This window comes from Diabrotica virgifera, chromosome 8 (assembly GCF_917563875.1).
Source record: "Diabrotica virgifera virgifera chromosome 8, PGI_DIABVI_V3a".
In the NCBI taxonomy this organism is placed as follows: domain Eukaryota; kingdom Metazoa; phylum Arthropoda; class Insecta; order Coleoptera; family Chrysomelidae; genus Diabrotica; species Diabrotica virgifera.
The window spans coordinates 692894-714861 of record NC_065450.1 but is presented as its reverse complement, the minus strand read 5'-3'; the positions used below and the strand labels follow the sequence as shown (position 1 = coordinate 714861).

General features: G+C 32.4%; 1 protein-coding gene across 15 annotated transcripts in view; it reads left to right on the top strand.

Annotated features, from left to right (window-relative positions):
- The window catches only part of LOC114337883 (prominin-1), a 940102-nt gene that overhangs the window by 707740 nt on the left and 210394 nt on the right, over positions 1–21968 (top strand). The window lies entirely within an intron of this gene.

Here is a 21968-nt window from a genome sequence, read left to right as displayed (position 1 = left end):
CAGCCACATTTCTAGAGCCGCTAACTTCTTTATAGTTGCTGCTGTTAACGTCCACCCTTCTACTCCGTAAAGTAGCGTAGAGAGTACATAGCATTTTGTGGCGCGCCATCGGAGGTTAACGCTTAGGTTGCGGTTGCTTAAGAGCTTTCTCATTTTTATGAATTTGGATCTTGCTATTTCAATTCGGATCCTAATCTCTACGTCTGGGTCCCACTTATCATTTACTGTATATCCCAGATATTTAACTCGGTGTACTCTTTCAATACGTTCGGCTTCAATATTCAGGTCGATATGTTAAATGTTCTTTTTACTGATCACCATAAATTTAGTTTTCTTTCTATTGATCTTCAGTCCAAATTGGTTGCCAGTTTTATTTACTCATATTTACTTTTATTTAGCATCATCTGTAAATCTTCGATGTTATCGGCTAGCATAACAGTATCATCTGCATATCGAAAATTACTTATTGGTACGGCATTAATCTTGATGCCCTCATTGTACTCTTCCAGTGCCTCTAGAAATTTTTGTTCCGTGTACAGGTTGAAAAGAAGTGGCGAAAGAATACAGCCCTGTCTAACCCCTCTAGAAATGGTTATGTTTTCACTCACCATATGTCCATTCTTTATGTGGGCTGTTTGATTCCAATATAGATTTTTTATAATCTGGATGTCCTTATTAGTGTCAAGTCCTGAAAGATGTAATAGTTCTATGAGTTTGTCATGTTTGATAGTATCAAATGCTTTCTCATGTTCGATAAAACAGGCGTAAACATCTTTCTGTTGATCCAGGCATTTTTGAATCAAGACTTGTATTGCAAATAGGGGCTCTCGAGTTCCAAAACCGCATCTAAAACCGAACTGTGTTTTACTTATGCTGTGTTCTAATTTTGCTCGTATTCTGGAATGGATAATACGCAAGAATACTTTAAGGGTATGACTCATTAAACTTATAAGGCGATATTCGCTACACGTCTTAGAATTGGATTTCTTGGGAAGGGGCACAAATGTAGATTTCAGCCAGTCCGATGGAATTTGACCAGTATCGTATATCTTATTGAACAGTTTCAATACTACATTCATGTTGTTCTCGTTAAAAACTTTTAAAAATTCGACTGGTATTTCATCGCATCCTGTTGCTTTCCCATCTTTCGTTTGATCTATAGCTTTTATCACCTCACTTTTCAATATTTTTGGTCCATTCAGATCAAGAGTGTTCGTAGAAATATGACGATAATCCGTAAACAAATCTTTTATGTAAATTGCCCATGTCTTTAACTGTTCTTCTTTATCTACAATAAGTTTGTTGTTCTCATCTATTAACTTACCAAACTGTTTTTTCTTGTAAGTATAAGTAAACTCCTTAATTTTTTTATGCATGTTAAAACTATCGTGTCTTCGTTCTAGCTCTTCTATCTCTTGACATTTTTCTTGTAACCATTTCTCTTTGGATCCGTTTATCTTTCTGCTGACAGTTCTATCCAGTTCTTTATATTGTTCGGGATTATTCTTGTTTTCCCTCCTTCTCTCCATGAGGTGTAATATTTCATCTGTCATCCATTCGTTCTTCTTCTTCCGCTCGTAGTCACCAATTACTTCTTTCGCACCGTTGTATATAGCGTCCCTTATGTTGATCCAGTCTCTTTCAATATCATCAGTATTGGTTGTTAAAGCCACATTACTATTAATGCTATTTGTAAGCTTGACTTTTATCTCGGGATTTCTAAGTTGATCCATATCTAATCTTTTGTTATTCTGTTTCTGGATTAAGGTTTTTAGTCTGACTCGTAATTGGGCTACAAGAGGATTATAGTCAGAGTTTATATCAGCTCCAGGATATGTTTTGGCTGATATTATTGCGTTACGGAATCGTTTGTTGATTGTTATAAAGTCTATCTGATTTCTAACGATGTACTCAGACTTGTCCTGTGGTGACCTCCAAGTGTACAATCTTCTTAATGGTAACTTAAACCAGGTATTAGTGATAATTAGGTTTTTTCTCCTGGCAAAACTGTATTAGTCGATCACCTCGTTCATTTCTTGTTCCCAACCCATACTTGCCAACTACATCACTGACTTCGCCTTTTCCTATTTTGGAGTTAAAATCTCCCATTACCATGGTTATGTCTTGTTTCTTTAGGTTTTTATGATTTCGTCTAATTGTTCGTAAAACTCTTCAATTTCTTCATCAGTACTCTCAGATGTGGGAGCATTAACCTGAATTATATTTATGTCTAGAGGGTGCGCACTTATCTGGATCAACATGCAGCGTTCTGAATATGGAATAAAATTTTTTATATCTTTTCTGATTTTATGATTTACTAGAACCGCTACTCCATGCCTATGGTTGACATCTTCTTCTCTGCTGCCTGAAAAAAATATTGTTGCATCCTCCTTCTCGCACTTACCATTACCTGGCCATCTTATTTCACTCATCCCCAGAATATCAATTTTGAGCCTCTTCATTTCATTAATTACGTTGTTTAGTTTTCCAGTCTGATAAAGAGTTCTTACGTTCCATGTAGCTATCTTAACAGTATATTTTCTGACATTTTCATTTGTTTTATCCAGTCGCATATTTTCCACGCAAGGCCTGGTTCCCACCGTTGCGTGGCCGGTCTCTGATTTCACATCGTCCAGCCCGGAAACTCGACGACGCCGGCTGCTAATCGGGTCGCATGGCATATCATCTTTAAATCTCCTACTCGTCATGATGGTTTTACTAGGGATATATAATGTGGTAGTCATCCCGTGGCTTTCCACATCCTTATGCCGTTGACTACTTAATAGTTCCTCCGCCTTCGAAGCCGATTTCTCAACTCCAGGACAAAAGAGTGTCCTACCACTTACCAACTCATCGGCCCGAAGCCGTTGGTCAGCAAGTGGGAGATCGCTTATACCGGCAATCACTCGGTATTGAGGAATTTAGGAGTGTATGAATGGAGAGCGGCGCAAGTTACGCGGTTTGTGTGTAGGGTGCGCGACATGTACACACCCCCGCGCAAAATGGACCTCTTCCAGTCAAACACGGTCAAGATCCGACACATCCGACACATCCGACACTCGGGGTGTGGCTGAGATAGGTTCTAGGTAAATAGTTGGGTATAGGACGAGATGGAATGTTGGGTAGGGACAGCGGTCAGCTGCTCCTGCAGTCGCCTCTTACGACCAGTAGGAGATACTGTGGGTGTATTATTTTTAGTGGCCGCAACCCACACGGCCATCAGTTTGTTTACATATTGAGAAATGTCAAAGCGTATGTGTTTTACTCGCCATAGGTCACTTCGCGTGTGCCACCTTCATTCCGAAAGCCACATCGACGCCGCCAAGCCAAAACGGCATAAACGACATTAACTTGATTTTTCAGGAAACAGAAAAACTGATTATTTTTATTTTCACCAATTCTATTTATCTGCACAGTGGCTCAAAAAATTTGCTGATTTTTTTTTTAATTTCAATATCATGTAAACATTCATGTGGCTTAAGACAATATCTGAAATAAATTCAAAGTTAAAAAATGGATTGGTGCATAGGTAATATTAGCGAAAATATTGACAAATAAATATTTACAAAAATTTCGACAAAATTAATAATTTTTTGACAGGCTTTTTTAGACTATGTTTTGGAGAAGAGAATCATATAAGAATTAGGTAAACTTCAAAAATAATAATAATATATAAAAGTACACCAAATAAGCACAAAAATAAAAAAAGGCATACCAATTTAAAAAGAAAATCACAAAAAAGTTTTTCTCAAAATTATTTACTTTTTGGATATTTCGTTCATATTTAAAAAGAAAATACAGTAAGGTCTCTTTTTATCCGGATTATTTTAATACGAGTTTGAAGTTGTGCTTGAAGTGAAGTTGTATTTCATCAAAAAAAAAATTATGTTTTAACAAATAATAGGAATTAATTTTAACTATTCCCGTCCACATGTCAGTAATCTTAGGGTTTGAAATTTGGTTATTCCCCTTGTGACATGATATGTAGCTATTACATCAATTTGAGTTTCGCATTGAACGGTATAACCCGTAGTTGTTTTGAAATTATATTTAAATGTTTAAGTATTTAAAATGTTGCTGATTTCAAGTTGCAATATAATAAACAGCACATTTTGATTTCTGGATTGAAACATTGAATTGTGTCGTAAAGTTTTATGTTCCAATAGAAGAGATTTTTGCAATCTCAATATCGTCAGTCTGCGTTTTTAATTTCTTGTTTAATATTTTATTTGGCCCAATGGAGACAAAAAAATATCAAAGACATATAATTTTCGGTGGGCAAACGTCCACCATTTTATGTAATTTTAGAAATTTTCGGAACGTATCCCTACTTTTTCAATGCAAGTAAAGTCTTTTTTATGCGATTTTTTTATTTGCGCTTTTCTGTAGAACGTATCCACCGCATAAATAGTCCAAGGCGCATCTGTTTTGAGGTGGACGTTGAGAGGTAACTAAAATTTTTTTGCAGAAATTGCTTGAGAATAACTCAAATAATAATATTTGAGTTATCCTCCCACTCAAAATGGTCCGGAACATTGTTTAAATAATCAAAATATGAAGGGAAAATTAAATTTTTTTATTGGTTTTTTGATTATAACTTTAAAGCTCTTTATTTTTCAGAAAAGTTTTACCTACATAAAAGTTGCGTAATTATATTTTCTACAATACAGAATTGGTTATAAATTTAAAAAATAGTCACCCTTGTTGAAAAAAGCAATAATTGCGAAAAAAACCACACAAAAACAAGTATTCTCATTTTACGTTTTCCAACCATTTATGCTACACCTAGGACCTTGGTACTTCACCCAGAAAAACTTTATGATATACTAAAACAACACTGTAAATTTCATTAAGATCGGTTTAATAGATTTTACAAAATATATTTTTCAATTAAGCTTTCGCAAAAAAAAATTGTTTTAATGTTGCAGGATTGAAAATAAAGCAGATAGCAAGTTGAATTTTTTTTTGCTTATAGAAGTGTACTGTACCTTTCATTTGCAATTTGCGAAATTAACATCGGAAATTTTTTACATTAATTTTTGGTGCTACGCGCAGGACGGCGGTGTTCGATTCACACACGTTGATTTCCACCAAAATTTCTTTCAATCTTTATCTAATATATTATTTTCTTACTCTATATTTTGTTGTATTTTAATATTTTAATTACACAAAAATCAAACTAATTTTATTATTGTTTGTGAAATATTTTTTAAACAATTGCATATGTTTAAAAATAATAAACTTTTATTTTCTAAGTTAAAATATATGAACAAAGAAAGTTTTTGCTAAAAAAGTGTTATTTCAAAGGATAGCGTATGTGTTTTTATTTTGCAATAAACAAATTTATTTATTTATATCGAAATATTATAAAAATTAAAAGTATCAATCATTATCAAATGTCATTGGAATGCCCAATCAGAGCAAACTATCTGCTGTCCTTGCGCGTAGCACCAATAATTAATGTTTATTTAAAAAACATTCTGACGCCGTGGTGGTTAATCCATTTTAATTTTGCAAATTGCAAATGAAAGGTACAGTACACTTCTATATGAAAAAAAAATTTCAACTTGCTATCTGCTTTATTTTCAGTCCTGTAACATTTTCAATAAATGAATATTTTTACGAAATCTGAATTGCAAAATTTATTTTGCAAAATCTATTAAACCGATCTTAATGAAATTTACAGTATTGTTTTACTGTATCTTAAGGTTTTTATGGTTTTTATGGGTAAAAAACAAAGGTCCTAAGTGTAGCATAAATGGTTGAAAAACGTAAAATGCGAATACTTGTTTTTGTATGGGTTTTTCACAATTATTGCTATTTTGCAACAAGGGTGACTATTTTTTAAATTTATAACCAATTCTCTATTGTAGCAAATTTAATTACTTTTCTCGGAAATTAATACTTTTAAAGTTATAATCAAAAAACCAAGAAAAAAACGAATTTTTCCTTCATTTTTTGATATTTTGATTATTTAAACAATGTTCCGGACATTTTTGAGAGGGAGAATAACTCAAATATTATTACTTGAGTTATTTTCAAGCAATTTCTGCAGAAAAATTTGAGTCACCTCTCAACGTCCAAATGTACTAATATTTTTACAGATGCGCTCTGGTCTAAAAACGAGACCTTGCTGTAGTCCTGCTTGTATTATTTACCATAAGCATTGTGCATAGAAATCCAGACTATAAACATACGTAACTAAATGAATAAAATCGATAGAGATTGAAATAAAAGAAATAATAAACAGATATGACGTTTATAACGATACAAAACTGTTATTTTGAACTGTCCTTTGCATTGTTTAAGTAGTTCTTTGTTTTAATTCTAATAATTATAGATAATATTTCCTACTACATTTTTTTAATTTTTATTAAACGCTTTAGTTCAATCGTTTGGGTCAAATTTTTAGACGTTAATTTGACTGCCTTTTCTTCAATGCAAATGAATGAAATTTTGGAGACATAATAATATGCATTCGCGGGAAAAATACACGAAGAGTCAATAAAAATTTTGTTTTATGTTTATTAATTATTTAAATAAAAAAATAGATTTTAATGGAAAATGTTTAATTCTCTTATTTTTTACAATATAGAAAATTGACACTTTTACAGATTGTAGCTAATTACATGAACTACACATAATTTCAGATTTTACGTTAATTGTTTACGTTATGCTTCATAAATAAGCAATAAAGTTTCCAATCTTTTGCCGATTCCGACTACTTTTCATGATTGTACATCATGTTTATAAACATCCTAAACGGCGACGATATGAACGCTCATATCTTTGTTTATATAAACAACGGCACTTATTCGTGTCAAATTTCAATACGATTCGAAACAACTTCAACCAAAACTAGAATTAAAAAAATTCGTGTTTTTAACGTAGTCTTAGAAAAATCACCGGTAGAGACGTTTCGTGCTACAATTAACATTCGAATTCGAATTATTAACAGGGTTTACACCGTACAATAGTAAAGCATTTGAAGAAATGGAAAGACTACGAAAACTGTAATGGGTGTAAATAACGATTTCCATTTAAGGAATATATGAATAAATTACAGAAAATGTACAATGTATATGTTACGGACAATGACGTAAATCCGACCAATAACGTTATTGGCCGGCCAAAATCGACAATGGCCGGATATTAACGTTATTGTCCATAGAAACTGGACATTGATGATAATTTTAAATTCTTGATAACATTTCTCTCATTGCCCGGCCAATGTCGACAACGCCCGTTGTTAATCGGTCAATGTTTAAATTTTGACTAAAAGATAGGTTATGTGTAGGTTTACTATTTTTTACCTCATGTGTGTATATTGTGTATTGTTTTCGTGCTGAAATTACTCGTAAATTTACTTAGTAAGTGTTATCATGGATATCAACGATGTGCGCACTCGTTTTAATAATTATGTAAACTTAATAGTCAAGTGAAAACGTGATCACAATAAATTATTTTTAAACTGTGACGAATACAATAGCCGAATAAGTGAAATTAAAGAAGAGAAAAATATTTTGGGAACACAGGGTGCTAAAAAAACAACAATTCACTATAGAATGAAATTCAATGATCAAGCCAGCTCCCACCAGCCACCTGCCTCTTGGAAGTTTAAATATTAATTTAAGCGAAAAATCATTGTTTATTTGTGGAATAAACATTTTTTTCTGATTCATGACAGCAGTAAAATGTATTTTGAATTAAATACTATAAATTAAGCACACGACCCCTATTATTGTCATTTAAAAAAATCATCCATTTCGTCGTCACACCCAGATGGATGATGTCACTAGTATGCCATATATGCCAAAATATCATAATTTAAAAATAAAAATCGACCTGTTTCGGGATTTTTCCTTAAAGTCGCCGGTTTACGAAATAACGAATTTATTCCTTTCATTTACACCATACTGTATATAAAAATATTATTTCCTTGTTTGTATTCATGAATATGTTACCCATATTATGATAAATAAAGATGTTTTATTTGTTTTTAATAACTACCTACTTATATTTCTGCAACTATTTCCAGAAATATCTTAGTATCTCATTTTAAACATTTATTGACTTACACCGATTGGCTTCTGAGGCATCGATTTATCAACATTGGCCATTTGCTTCTGGCCACTGTCGTCAGTGACCGGCTATTGATGAAAAATCTAATTTTACGTTAAGTTTTTACAACATTGGCCAATATTTAAGGTTATTGTCGTTAATGCACGGGCATTGTCGTTAATAACCAAGGAAAATGGACATTCACGACAATGCCGGGCCATTAACGTCAATGTCCAATTTACATCATTGACCGTAACATATATACATATAATATGTTGATATAAATGCAAAACATGTGTCTATCTTATACATGCCTTTTAAACATGACGATATATTTTAATATTTGAAAAGTGTAAGACTAAAAAGTCTAAAAAGTAAAAACTAAAAAAATTAAAAAAACAATTTTTAAGAAACGCTTTTGTTTGGTTACGAGTGACTAAAATTAAAAATATTATAAAAAAATCAACTAAACAGCAAAAAATAAAAAAAGACAAACTCGAACGATTATTCGAAAAAAACTGTTAGATTAAATATACAAAAATCTCACATATTCGTTAAAAAATTGGAAAAATATTAAGGCGGAGATACATATCCGCGCCGCGAACTCCGCGCCGTGCGAGCGCCGCGCGTTCGTGGCGCGGTTAATGTTCGTTAAAATTTTTCAAATTTTTTTTTTGACGAACCTGTTGCGATCCAGAGGAAACTTACGAACATTTAGTAATTGTAGATAATTAACCCATTAACGCCCAAGTTTTTTTTTTTATTTAAAAATCTTTACTTTTAGGGTTAATTTGATGAAAATGTTAATAATTTAATCCAAAAAACAAATTTTTCGGTTTCCTGTTTTTTTTTTTTTTAAATTATATGGTGCTACCATATGGTAACGCTGGGCGTTTAAGGAATTTTTAGGATCGTTGAAACCAACATTTTTAATTTTTTTTTAAATACTTATTTGAGAATATTTTCATCGTCCGGTGTGGTATCCTATAAAACAATTAACACACAAACCAACGTTGCATTTATTACACATTGTTCATCCAGATGTTGTACTGTACATCTGTCTCCAGCACATCGCCTTCTACTGCTTGATGTTACAAATGGTCGAAGCGATCAAAATGAAGATCTGGCAAGTTCTGTCTATGTAGACTAGGTCTTCCTGTATTCCTGTATATAAGAGACGACTTCCATACCTTGCGAGGAGAACTTGAGCCAATTCTCTCCTAAACGATTGCAAGGATATATTTTTTTATATAGGGTGTCCCAAAAGTAGTGGAACGGTCGAATATTTCGCGAACTAAACATCGGATCGAAAAACTGAAAAACACGTGTTCAATCATTTTCAAAAATCTATCCAATGACACTAAACACCAACCCCCACTGCACCCCCTGAAGGTGGGGTGGAGGGTAACTTTAAAATCTCAAATGGAAACCCCTAGTTTTTCTTGCAGATTTGGATTCGTTACGTAAAAGTAAACAACTTTTATTCAAGACATTTTTTCGAACTGTGGATAGATGGCGCTATAATTGGGAAAAACGATTTATCTTGATACCATAGGTAAATTATAGAAACGGTCTAATATCTCGAGAAATACACTTCCAAATGAGAAACCAAAAAACAAGTTTTTAATAGTTTTCGAAAGCCTATCGACAAACACCAAAAATGACCCTCCAACCCACCCCTTGGAGACGGGGTGGGGGTAAATTTAAAATCTTAAATAGCAACCCCCACTTTTTATTGCAGATTCGAATTCGTCATGAAAAATTAAGCAACATTTATTCGAAACATTTTTTAAAATTGTTGATAGATGGCGCTAATAAATCGTATTTTTCCAATTAAAGCGCCATCTATCAACAATTCTAAAAAATATTTCGAATAAATGTTGCTTAATTTTTCATGACGAATCCGAATTTGTAATAAAAAGTGGGGGTTGCTATTTAAGATTTTAAAGTTACCCCCACCCCACCTCCAGGGGGTGGGTTGGAGGGTCATGTTTAGTGTTATTCGATAGGTTTTCGAAAAGTATTAAAAACCTTCTTTTTAAATTCTCATTTGGAAGTGTATTTCTCGAGACATTAGACCGTTTCTATAATTTACCTATGGTATCAGCATAAATCGTTTTTCTCAATTATAGCGCCATATATCCACAGTTCGAAAAAATGTCTTGAATAAAAGTTGCTTACTTTTACGTAACGAATCCAAATCTGCAAGAAAAACTAGGGGTTTCCATTTGAGATTTTAAAGTTACCCTCCACCCCACCTCCAGGGGGTGTAGTGGGGGTTGGTGTTTGATGTCATTGGATAGATTTTTGAAAATGATTGAAAACGTATTTTTCAGTTTTTCGATCCGATGTTTAGTTCGCGAAATATTCGACCGTTCCACTACTTTTGGGACACCCTGTATATACAAATGCCATGAATTATGGCCTGCAACACCCAACAACCATGTTACAATTTGCCAGTACCATTTTTTACTGCAAATTGCTACTCTGTAGGTTGAAACACCTTGATCCATCTAGTCGGCACCCACCATATTTTGTTGTATTCAGTAATATAGTGAGGCCGACTTACTTGAATTTGGCCTTTTTCTTCATGAGAAAATCTTTTTATCGTGCCCAATACTGAACCATCACAACTCGTAGATGCTATTGTAACAACAGAGTTATCTTTCCATCGCACCAGTAACACTATCGCTTCTGCTAACAAAAATCCACGACTGAAAAAAAAATAAGACTATGACTCCGTAAGCGCCCACCGCAACCATATGGTAACGGCGCACTTTGACTATTCCTACCGAATTCGCTACATTTAATTGTTGATAAAATACAACAATTTATAATAAATTGGGGTATAATAAACTTAGTTTTTTTTTAATATGCAAATATAGTTACTAGAAGACTATCAAAAATTGCTTACGCAAAAGGACGTCCATCTTTTTCTATAAATTTAAACCACACTGTCATATGATTATCTCACGACAGTTGAAAAAAGGCTCAAATACGAATCCGTTACGTTTTATGGGTGCATGAAGTATTCCTAGAAACGATAGTTCTCAAAATATGTGGCTGACTAATTCCATGGGCATACCGCAGAATTTTTAAAAATCATGTGTTTTACGTTACCATATGGTAACGCTGGGCGCTAATGGGTTAATATTAAATGTAGGTGCCTATATTGGATCCGTTTTTCTCCGATCAGATCAGATCCGATATCGGCCGACGTCGGGAGTAGCTTCTCCTATTCTCATCGAGAAGTGTTTGGTTTCATTCCGATTGGTTGCAAGTTGAGTTGCAAGTTGAGTTGCAAGTTAAGTTGCAAGTTGGTTGCAAGATGGTTGCAAGTTGGTTGCAAGTTGGTTGCAAGTTGGTTACAAGTTGGTTGTAAGTTGGTTTCAAGATGGTTGCAAGTTGGTTGCAAGTTGGGGGTTGCAAGCTAACATGTTTAAATATATTCAATGTCATCTCATTTTCATTTTCCACGGTAAACATCAATAAGTTTGATATTTCTTCCGACCACTCCATTACTAACAAATATTCAACTAAGGCGCCCCAAAACCAACCACTCGCAAACCCGTCCAAATACGTATTGCGAACCATCAAAGCATTTGTTGAAAAGTCGACAGAAGTTAGATCGTGGTGCGCCGTGTGCGAGCCGTTTGTGTGCCACTTGAAAACACGTACTAATCTAACAAATATGCTGCGCGCGAGCGGCTCGCACACCGAGCAGAGCGCATATGTATACCCGCCTTTAACACATTCGTTAAAAAAAAGCGTGGGGCGCGTCTTCATCGAATAAACGGTTTGAGGATAAATACTTTTTTACTTTTCGCGCCTTACGCTTTTCTTTAACGAATGTGTTAGATTTTGTCAATTGTTTAACGAATGTGTCAGATTTTTGTATATTTAATCTGTCTGTTTTTTTCGAATAATCCTTCTATTTTGATTTTTTTATTTTTTACTTCTTAGTTGATTTTTATAATATTTTTAATTTTGGCCACTCTTAACTAAAGAAAAGCGTTTCTTAAATTTTTTTTTCATATTTTTTTATTATTGAAATCTTTGAGTCATATAACTACCCAAGATAAATACATACACGTCCTCGCTCCTCGAAGATGACACATATAGTTTTTGTTTTTGTCTTAGGATTATAGTTCCAGTCTCGCATATATTTACTATTCATAATACTTTACGTCTATTTTAACCGTACTTCTTACTCAGTGAATCTCATTGAGCAAGATAAGTGGCTCTTAAACTAACGTCATAAATAAACAGATGTGAATACGGAAAATTTAGAGAAATATACCGTCATTAGCTTCTAAACTTAAATTGCCGACTCTGAGTGGTTGGAAAATTATCTCAGAATCTTTACCTCAAAAACTTTTGCGTAATAGTTTTGTATAAGCTGCTTAAAAGTGCACTGAAAAGGCAGGTAGTAATGTTAAGTATATTAATTTTGTTAACAGAGTAGAGGATGTCCCAATGGCCATGATAAAGCATTGCTCAAGAAAAAAGCAAAAAAGCTAAAAATGATCAGCATAAACTCTAAATAATAGAGCATACTAGTAAAATCGCATATCCAGTATTGGACGTAGGATAATAATAATACATCTACCTAGTGGTGAATCAATCGTCAAACAGGCCATAGGAAACTCAATGGGATAATCTAAATTGTTGAATTCCTGCTTCCCTAATTATTTTACGTCAAATATCATGAGAAACTATTTGTAGAGAAATGAAACCTCTATTAAAAATAGGGATGAGAAAAACCTACTAGTCTGTCGCCAGTGGGGGTACAACGGCCTCCTTAATTCAGATGGACTTACCCAAGTTTTTTTATGTATTTTGACCTATAGAACACGAATTTTTTGGGTAACAGTCGATCCGGATGTCGATAAGATTGTTATAAAGAACTTGAGGAATCACATAACAGCGATTTCTCGCAAAACAAAACATTTATTTGTATTTTTTGGGTCATTCTAAGCAAAAAATGTTTTACAAGGTTTTTCGTAGGATGCATAGTTTTCGACATAAACGCGGTTGAACTTTAAAAAAATCGAAAAATTTCAATTTTTGAACCCGAATAACTGTTGATTAAAAAATATAATAGCAATTCTGATTACCGCATTTGAAAGTTCAAGTCAAATTCTATCGGTTTTGATTAGTTTCATTGCTAAAAATTAATTTTTTATTGTTAAACAAAGCTATAAACACATAATGATTGAATGATGTTTTCAATGCATTTCCCATTTGAAATCGAACGAGTAGGCGCGCATGCAAAATTTCTACGTAGATTTACGTACATTAAAACGCATGCATTGGGCACGGGAAACACTATGTGTTTATGGCTTTGTTTATAAAAAAAAACCTTAATTTTTAGCAATGCAAATAATCAAAACCGATAGAATTTGGCTTGAATTTTCAAATGCAGTAAGCAGAATTGCTATTTTGTTTTTTAATCAAAAGTTATTCGGGTTTAAAAATTATACTTTTTCGATTTTTTGAAAGTTCAACCAAGTTTATCTCGAAAACTATGCATTTTACGAAAAAACTTGTAAGATCATTTTCTGCTGAGAGTTACCCAATAAATACAAAAAAAAAATGTTTTGTTTTGCGGAAAATCGCTGTTATGTAACTCCTCAAGTTCTTTGTTTATAACAATCTTATCGACATCCGGATCAACTGTTACCCAAAAAATTCGTGTTCTACGGGTCAAAATACAAAAAAAAACTTGGATGAGTCCATCTGAATTAAGGAGGCCGTTGTACCCACCCTGGCGTCAGGACTATACCGGACATAACCCAAAACCGTTGTTTTTTACTCCGCAATATTTGGTTTTCCTGTTGTTTTTTGTCCCGTTTATAACCGGTTTTTTATTTTTAAAGTAATAAGCGGTGAAACACCGGATAAGTTACCTCTGTAAATAGTGATAAATTCAGAGCAAAAATGGGGAAGTATTTTTATAAATTATGGGATCAATATACAGGGTGTCCAGAAACTCTATTGAAAAACGAAGACAGGAGTTTGCTGAGATAATTTTATGACAATTTCATCCAATTCACCTAGTCCGAAAATGCTTCCTAAGGGAGCTAAAGCTATTTGAAAATATGTAGCGTCTTGTAATTAGTTTTTCGTAAATACCTCCAGAACGTTTCTAGTCAGAAAAGTGAAAATTGCGAATTTCTAGTATCAGTCATTGACGTTGTTTTAGGTAGGGTAACGGTTATTTTATCGCATAAGTTTTTTGTCTTAAACTTTTAAGCATCTTTTACTGTAGATTATTAAATTATGAGGTATTCTAGTACTAAAAGGTACTCTTACTTTTAGTTAGTAGGACATATCGTTTTCTAGAAAAATCAATTTGAAAATGTTTCGTGTTTTTAATTTAAAAAAAAAATAACCAAAACCTATTGAGAGTAACGAAAACTGGTACGTTTATTTATATTCGAGAGATTAATCGATTTCATTAATTGCGAATTTCTAGTACTGGTCATATGAGTCAGTTTTGGGTAGATCAACGGTTATTTTATCGCATAACTCTTTTGTCTTGAATTTTTAAGCATTTGTAATACTATATTATTAGATCATGAGATATTATAGTACCAAAAGTTATTCTTGCTTTTTTTCTTCTTTTATGGCCCTTGGGAACTGCGCTTATTTAGCCAGTACTCTTGCGTTAAGTTCGTAAAATACACCGTTTTCTTTTTAATATTTTTAAATTTTTTAAAGTCAAAAAACGAAAATTTTTGAAACTTACTTTTTTAAAAAACGGTGTACCTTTTAGTACTAGAATACCTCGCAATTTAATAATACAGAGTCAATAATGCTTAAAAGTTAAAGACAAAAAAGTTATGCTATAAAATAACTGTTGCCCTTCCCAAAACGGACGCCCATGACCGATACTAGAAATTCGCAAATGATGGACTCGATTTATCTCTGGAAGGTAAATATGCGTACCATTTTTAGGTTTTCTGACTCGAAGCGTTCTGGAGGTATTTCAATTGCCAAACGTCAAACTGTTGCCTTGTTTGGAAACGTTTTTGACGTTTTGTCATCACACTATCACGGTCCATTCCTGTGATAGACGAAAAATTAAAATATGTTCCATTTTTCATGCTATTTTGATGCAAGTTGTCAAATTTCATGTTGCCAATATAACAAAATTTATAGTTTAGAATAAAACTTAACTTTATTGTGTAAATTTAAATGCCATTTATTGGAAATAATAATAATAATAGTAGGGAAAAAAGTTTGCTAAATTTGCAGTTACTCTAGCGTTATGGGAACCTATTGGGTTGTGAAGATTCGGTCCTAAAATCAAAAAAAGTTAAGTAAAGTTTTCCAGTTAAGTGGGGACTTTCCATTTTTTTAATCTAGTTTTCCATTTACAACAATTGTTTTTTCTGATTATAGCGACATCTATCCATAAGCCGAAAAAATGTCTCGAATAAAAGTTACTGTTATCATTTAATATTTTAAAGTAACCCCCACTCCCCACCGTGTGGGGTCGTGTTTAGTATTATTCGATAGATTTTTAAAACATATTGAATGCGTATTTTTGAGTATTTTGATCTGACGTTTATTTCTAGAAAAATTCGCTTTTTTCTCGTGAAAGTTTGTGACTTATTTCCTTACACTCCGCTCAAACCGTCAAATTTTTGACATATACACTCTTCTGCATGTACTTAACACTTAACTTAACTTATCTTAATCTGGCAATTTCGAGTTTTTCTAATGATAGATTTTTTTTCTGACCCCCCTAAACGAACTTATCTTTATTAGGATCCAATATATGATAGGGGTACATTTACAGGGTACAAGGTTTCATGCCATAATCTGACGCGCTCGAGTAACTGCAAAACTACCATATTAATGTTGGACTGAAATTTCCAAGTAAAATATGTAAGTTAATATTTTGGTAAAACCGTACCACTTTGTAAATTATGGCAAGTCCTGGAAAAATGCGTATTATTATAACTTTAATAAAAGCAGTGCGAAATTCTATAAAAACATCCATGCAAACGTAAAAATCAACAACAGATTATCCGATAGCTTCATGGTGAATAAAGGACTACGACAAAGATGCACCTTATCGCCAACACTGTTTAAAATCTATATAAATGAGGTCTTGATTAAGTAGCGGAAATCATGTTCTGGAATGGGGATACAGCTTACCGACGACTCAACACTATACACACTGCATTTTGCTGACGATCAGGTGGCGATTGCTCAGGATAATTATTTATTTGATCTAATATTTTTGACAAACCGGCTGTTTCGAGAATACAAAAAATAGGGCCTATACGAATATATGTAGAGAAAATTAAATATATGTGTATAGGAGGACAGAAAAGTAAGTTACAACTAGAGGATTATATGGATATCGAGCCAAGCTCTGATTATGTATACCCTGGAACGAGAATCCGATAAAGTAGAAGGACGTACTTCGAAATAGAATAGAGGATTATAAAAGGAAAGGAAATAATAGGAGCTTTGAACTCACTACTTTGGTCAAAATCCACATCAAAAGAAAAGAAAACACAGCCGTATAATAACAACTTTAAAAGCCTGGTACTGTATGTATGTGAAACCTGGCAACTGAATAAGAAGTTGCTTGTACTGAAAATGGACTTCTGGCGAAGATCGACCTGCATCTCGAGAGTCTCACATATAACGAATAAACTAGTACGAGATATTATGAATAGGAAAACAAACATAATAAACGTCCAACAAAAACAATTTTGTTGGTATGGCCATGTTCAAAGAATGAAGGAACATCGATTCCCAAAGCTGATAATGGAATGGCAACCCCTGGAAAGAAGGAAAAGGTGCAAACCGGAAACTAACTGTATAAGTAGAACCTAGAAAGCAATGTCTGAGAGAGATCTACTAGTCGAGGAAATGAAGCTGAAAAAATGGCAAAACCTCGCAATTTTTTCGTCCAACATCGATTTGTACAAAAATTTGTGATTAGGCTCATTACACCCTCTAGTTCATTTTCTATATTAACCCGTTGTACGCTTTTGGTTTTTTAAGGGTGAAAACTACCCCTAATTGTAAAAAATTATAAAATACCATTTTAAACTTTAATATTGCTAAAATTTGGTTCTTATGAGTTACATAATAATTTTTTTATGCTTTAAGATATATACTATCATAATATTTCAACCCTTAAAACCACCCTTGTTGGAGCTATATACATAAAAAATTTACTTATCCTAAAAGAATAATTTCGTCTTGCATCGATTTACATAAAAATTTGGGATTAGGATCATCTCACCCTGTACTTCATATTATATATCAAGCTAGAGGCGTTTATTATTTTTAAGGGTGTAAACTACCCCTTATTTTCAAAAATTATATAAAAATATTGTAAACTTTAATAGGGGTAAAATTTGGTTTTGATTGTTTTAATTTGATTAATTGTTTTGATTAAATAATGATTGTTTTATACTTTAGGATATAATATCATAATATTTCAACCCTTAAAAACCACCCTTAATAACATTACAATTTTATAAGTAGATATTTTAATAGGTCTATACAGAAAAAAAGTAGAATTAAAGAATAAAAAACAAAAATATTTATTTACATAAAAATACGAATTTTCAAATATGTATGTACAAATACAAATAAATACAAATAGGTTTTTAGTCATCTTCCAGTTTACGAACCGGTTCTGTGGTATTATATTGTATACATTGAAAATTATCCATATACGCACTATCCGAATTTTTCAAAAAAAAATTGTTTTATAAACATTTCTCCTTCATTTTTGGCGATAAAAAGCTTTTTCAAAAATAACTTTGTAGCATTTTTTAAGAGCTATAAGACTGTGTAAACTAAATTCCGTAAGATCCCTTAGTTTTTAGTTAGGGTGGGTTTAAAGGGCGCGAGTAAGGTGGTGTTTGCTCGTAAATAGAGGTTTTAAACAGCTATATCTCGCTAACTGTTCACTGTCATGAATATATATATGCACAAGTAAATTTTAGTTATTGAAAGAGCTATAATTTACTAATCTATCATTTTTTTCGTACCTCCAGTATTTTAGGAGATATTTTGAATTAAAAGATAAAAAATGGGAAATTCCAAAAAATTAATTTTTCTCTAAACTCCAATTTTTCTAAAATTAGGCCTTTTATATAGGTCAATCTTCTTGGTTGTATTGATAATACAAACATAAAAGGAATTACAGAAAGGTGAAGACCAATTTTTAATTAGCAGGGTAGTTAGGGTGTTGATTTCACTGATTTTGTCATAGACAAAAGCAGGTGCCGAATTTTTTGATCATAGGTTGCTTAATATTCAGGCTTAGAAAATTTTAATTATTAATTTTTGAAAGGTCTAACTGTGTACTTTAAAAAAGATTATTTAAGTATTCCTCGAAAAAGTGTTTCCGTTATTTTACTTTCAATATTTCAAATTATGAATTTGACGAAAAAAGCTAACATTTAACATGTCGTATCTCGGTTTGTATTGGTCTTAAAGATATTACAGAAAAAGAATTTGGTTTGTGTTACTAAAAGATACAATTTTGATTTCTACAGGTTTTTTGATTAAATGCATATTTTTCGAGGTATTCTCAAAAAACCCTATAAAGAAGTTAATTTTTTTTATCGAAAAACTGTTACTTTGAAACGCGAATAACTCGAAAAATATTAGTTTTAAGAAGAAAACGCAAAAACCTTTTTTTTTCTTAGAATAACTTTTTACATTGATTTGCATGGTTAAAATGTTATAAAAAATTCCCGCCCCCGAGATGGGGTGGGAACCACCCCCAAGGTTTTAGCTGACAGCGGCATGATATAGAAAATAATCCTTGGACTATTCCGTACCTCATGTGAAAATTTCAAGTAAATCCATGCTGTACGAAAAAATTGCGAGCCACAATGCTTCATTTCCTCGACTATACGACCAGGAGATTGGACAGATCGACGCGGTTGGAAAATAGGAACAGAAAGGCAGGACGCTATAAACCGATGTTATGTATATTTTATAATGTTTTACTATATTTCTCTTGTTGGCAACAATGACATTGTCAAAAATTTTACAAAAATAGCTTTGATGTAAAAAGTTCAGGCTAGTCAAGAGGTACCCAAGTAGCACAATAAAAACATTTCGATAGCTTAGTGTCAAAACCTCGTATCTCATTTCACAGAAAATTTTACAGGAAAGACTCCTGCATAACTGAATTTCTGCATTATCTAACTTAAAACAAAAAAAACTATCTTTACAAATTTTTGACTCTGAGTACGTTTAGATCATTACACATACATTTTTCATATATATTTTGGGTTAAAGTAGGCAGAAATTCAGATTAAAGTCACTAATGTAAAATTTTATGTAAAATGAGATACGAGGTTTTCAAACTAAGCTATCGATTTTAGTTTTATTTAAGGTTTATAAAGGTTTTATTGTGGTAAATTAGAAGATAATGGTTTTAAAGTTACCTTGTAGGTATACTGCCAGACCTTTAAAACTGTCAAGCATTTGCCACTAGTTTTAAAGTATCTAATAAGAGTATCAAATAAGACTAATTAATCTTAATAGATAATTTGTCTTATTGTAGGTTTGAAATGGTTTATTCTCAATTCACTTTAAAACCAATCAGTTTTATGAAAAACTTCCGGACTATTTGGTTTTATTAGATACTAGTTTCCGACCTTTTATTTTTATTGGAGTTTTAAAGATTCTCCTAGTATGACTAATAAAACCTATTATTAAAACTACTTGATCTCAAAACTATTAGGTCAGTAAATCATATGCCTCAAAAACTCTTTTTAGTTTTCTTTAAAATTGCTTTCTTAAAAGCAATTATTAGGCTATATTAAAACCAAACTCTCTTAACTGAATCAATTTGGTTATCGTAAAGAGTAAACTATGCTTCTTGATCGAAACAATAAAACTAAACTATCCCCTCTTCTTTCATGTCCAAAATGGTCGGCCATTTGTTTTAGAGCGAAACAGTGGTGTAGTGTGTTGTAAAATGTGGAAGTACAGCTAGTTTGGAAGAAATTAGTCGCAAGTAATTAAAATATAAACAAACTGGTCATTACGGCTTATTTTTCAAAGAATACAACACACACAACACAACGACGCCTCGATTTTAAGGTTAGATTTACATTAAAACCGAGTGGCATTATTGACAGCAGCAATAAAACTAAACGGTTTTAAAGGTATAAAATAAAACAATTTGATCTTAACAATTGTCTGTCTAAATAGTTAAATAGTTAAATAGAGATGCTGAAAGCCATGACAGATTACAATGTAACGCTTACATAAAAATTATAAATAAACGACTTAAAGACATAAATTCGATATATTTTAACATTAAAACATTAAAATTGTCGATAAAATAATTTTTATTTTAATTTAATATTTTTCGGATTTAAATTGTTTTATTATTATTATTTTTTAATCGCCAAAAGTCAGAAATTTTAGGGGGCGTAAGTTATTTAGAGCTGTTTTTGTTAACATTATCAATAAAGATGGGTGCGCAAATGTTTTTCTATTTTGACAGTCCGAAATAACCAAGTAATTTTTATTATTTTATGGTTACAAATACGTATCTACCTATCATCATAAATCTAAAAATTTGTTGGCAGATATGGAGTGTATGGGTTTAAAAAATCATTTAATAAGGTAAACTGTCTTTAAAAGTCTCCATTTAAGAAACCTTTTTAAGTTTACTATAAAACTGCCTGCACTTAAAGTGTCTTTTAACATGGTTTTTAAAGCATCTTCACAGCAGCTTTAAAACCAGTTACTAACAAAGTTTTAAGAAGGTTTTTATTTTTGGTTTTATTGACCTCTTTCAGTGAGGGCCCTTTTATGCTGAAAACGGTTTAATTGCAACCTTAAGGTTTACTTAAAAACCAGTTGGTTTTAATTTCAGTTTCATTCTACAATTTTAAAGCATCCTTAAAAGACTTAATAAACCTGTTCGGTGCTACTTGTGTATGCCATGCAAGTCGGACCTGCATAGCATGAGACTTGCATAGTCTAGATGTAAAGCTGCTTTAACGATTGGACTTATAATACTCTGGCAAATGTACATATTGTATTTCTGCAAAATTTTGAACACTTTTGAATGTGTTTAACTGGTTGAACTTCTTTATCATTTGTTTTTAATACAGCACTCAGTCCTTTACAAAAAATAGTTTTTTATGAATTTTGATGTAAAACAATTACAAACGCAGGAAATCAACGATATAGAATTTTCTATTGAGTTTCCTATGACCCGTTTAACGATTCACCACCCGGTATGTTGTTTATATGTGCTATTATAATTTTTATGGGAAAATAAATAATTTTTCGAAATGAGTGAAAATAATTTCGACCACGAGTCAGTAATCTGTTAACCGATATACAGTAGTACAAAGCGGCGCCGGTAGGAGAACACTCCAATAATGCGTCGCAGATTACTTTAATAGTCCAGAAAGCCACTGCGAATCCGCTAGGAAAAATATTCTAATTCAGATTTTTTGCACAATCTTACTCAAAAAGGACTCCTTTTAACAAATTTGCATGTTGCCAGGACCAAATGGTGGTAAAAAATTTTTTAAACGTTTTTTTTTCCTAAAATAATTTTTTTTGCATGGAAAAAAGTTTTTTTAGGTTTTTTAGACCATTCCAAAGAGAATAGGTCTTTAGTGACTTTTCTCTAAAAATGATAGTTTTTGACATATAAGCGATTAAAAATTGAAAAATTGCGAAATCGGCCATTTTTGACCCTCAAAAACTATGTGAAAAAATGAAAATTTTAATGATACCAAGGTAGGTATATATTCTTTAAACATCGATAGATGAAATCCCGAACAGCTTTTTGCAATACAATATTCAAAACTCCTTTGTTTTTTAATTGCTAATCAAGCGTGCGCGACACTATTTTCCACCGACAGTATGGTGCAAAT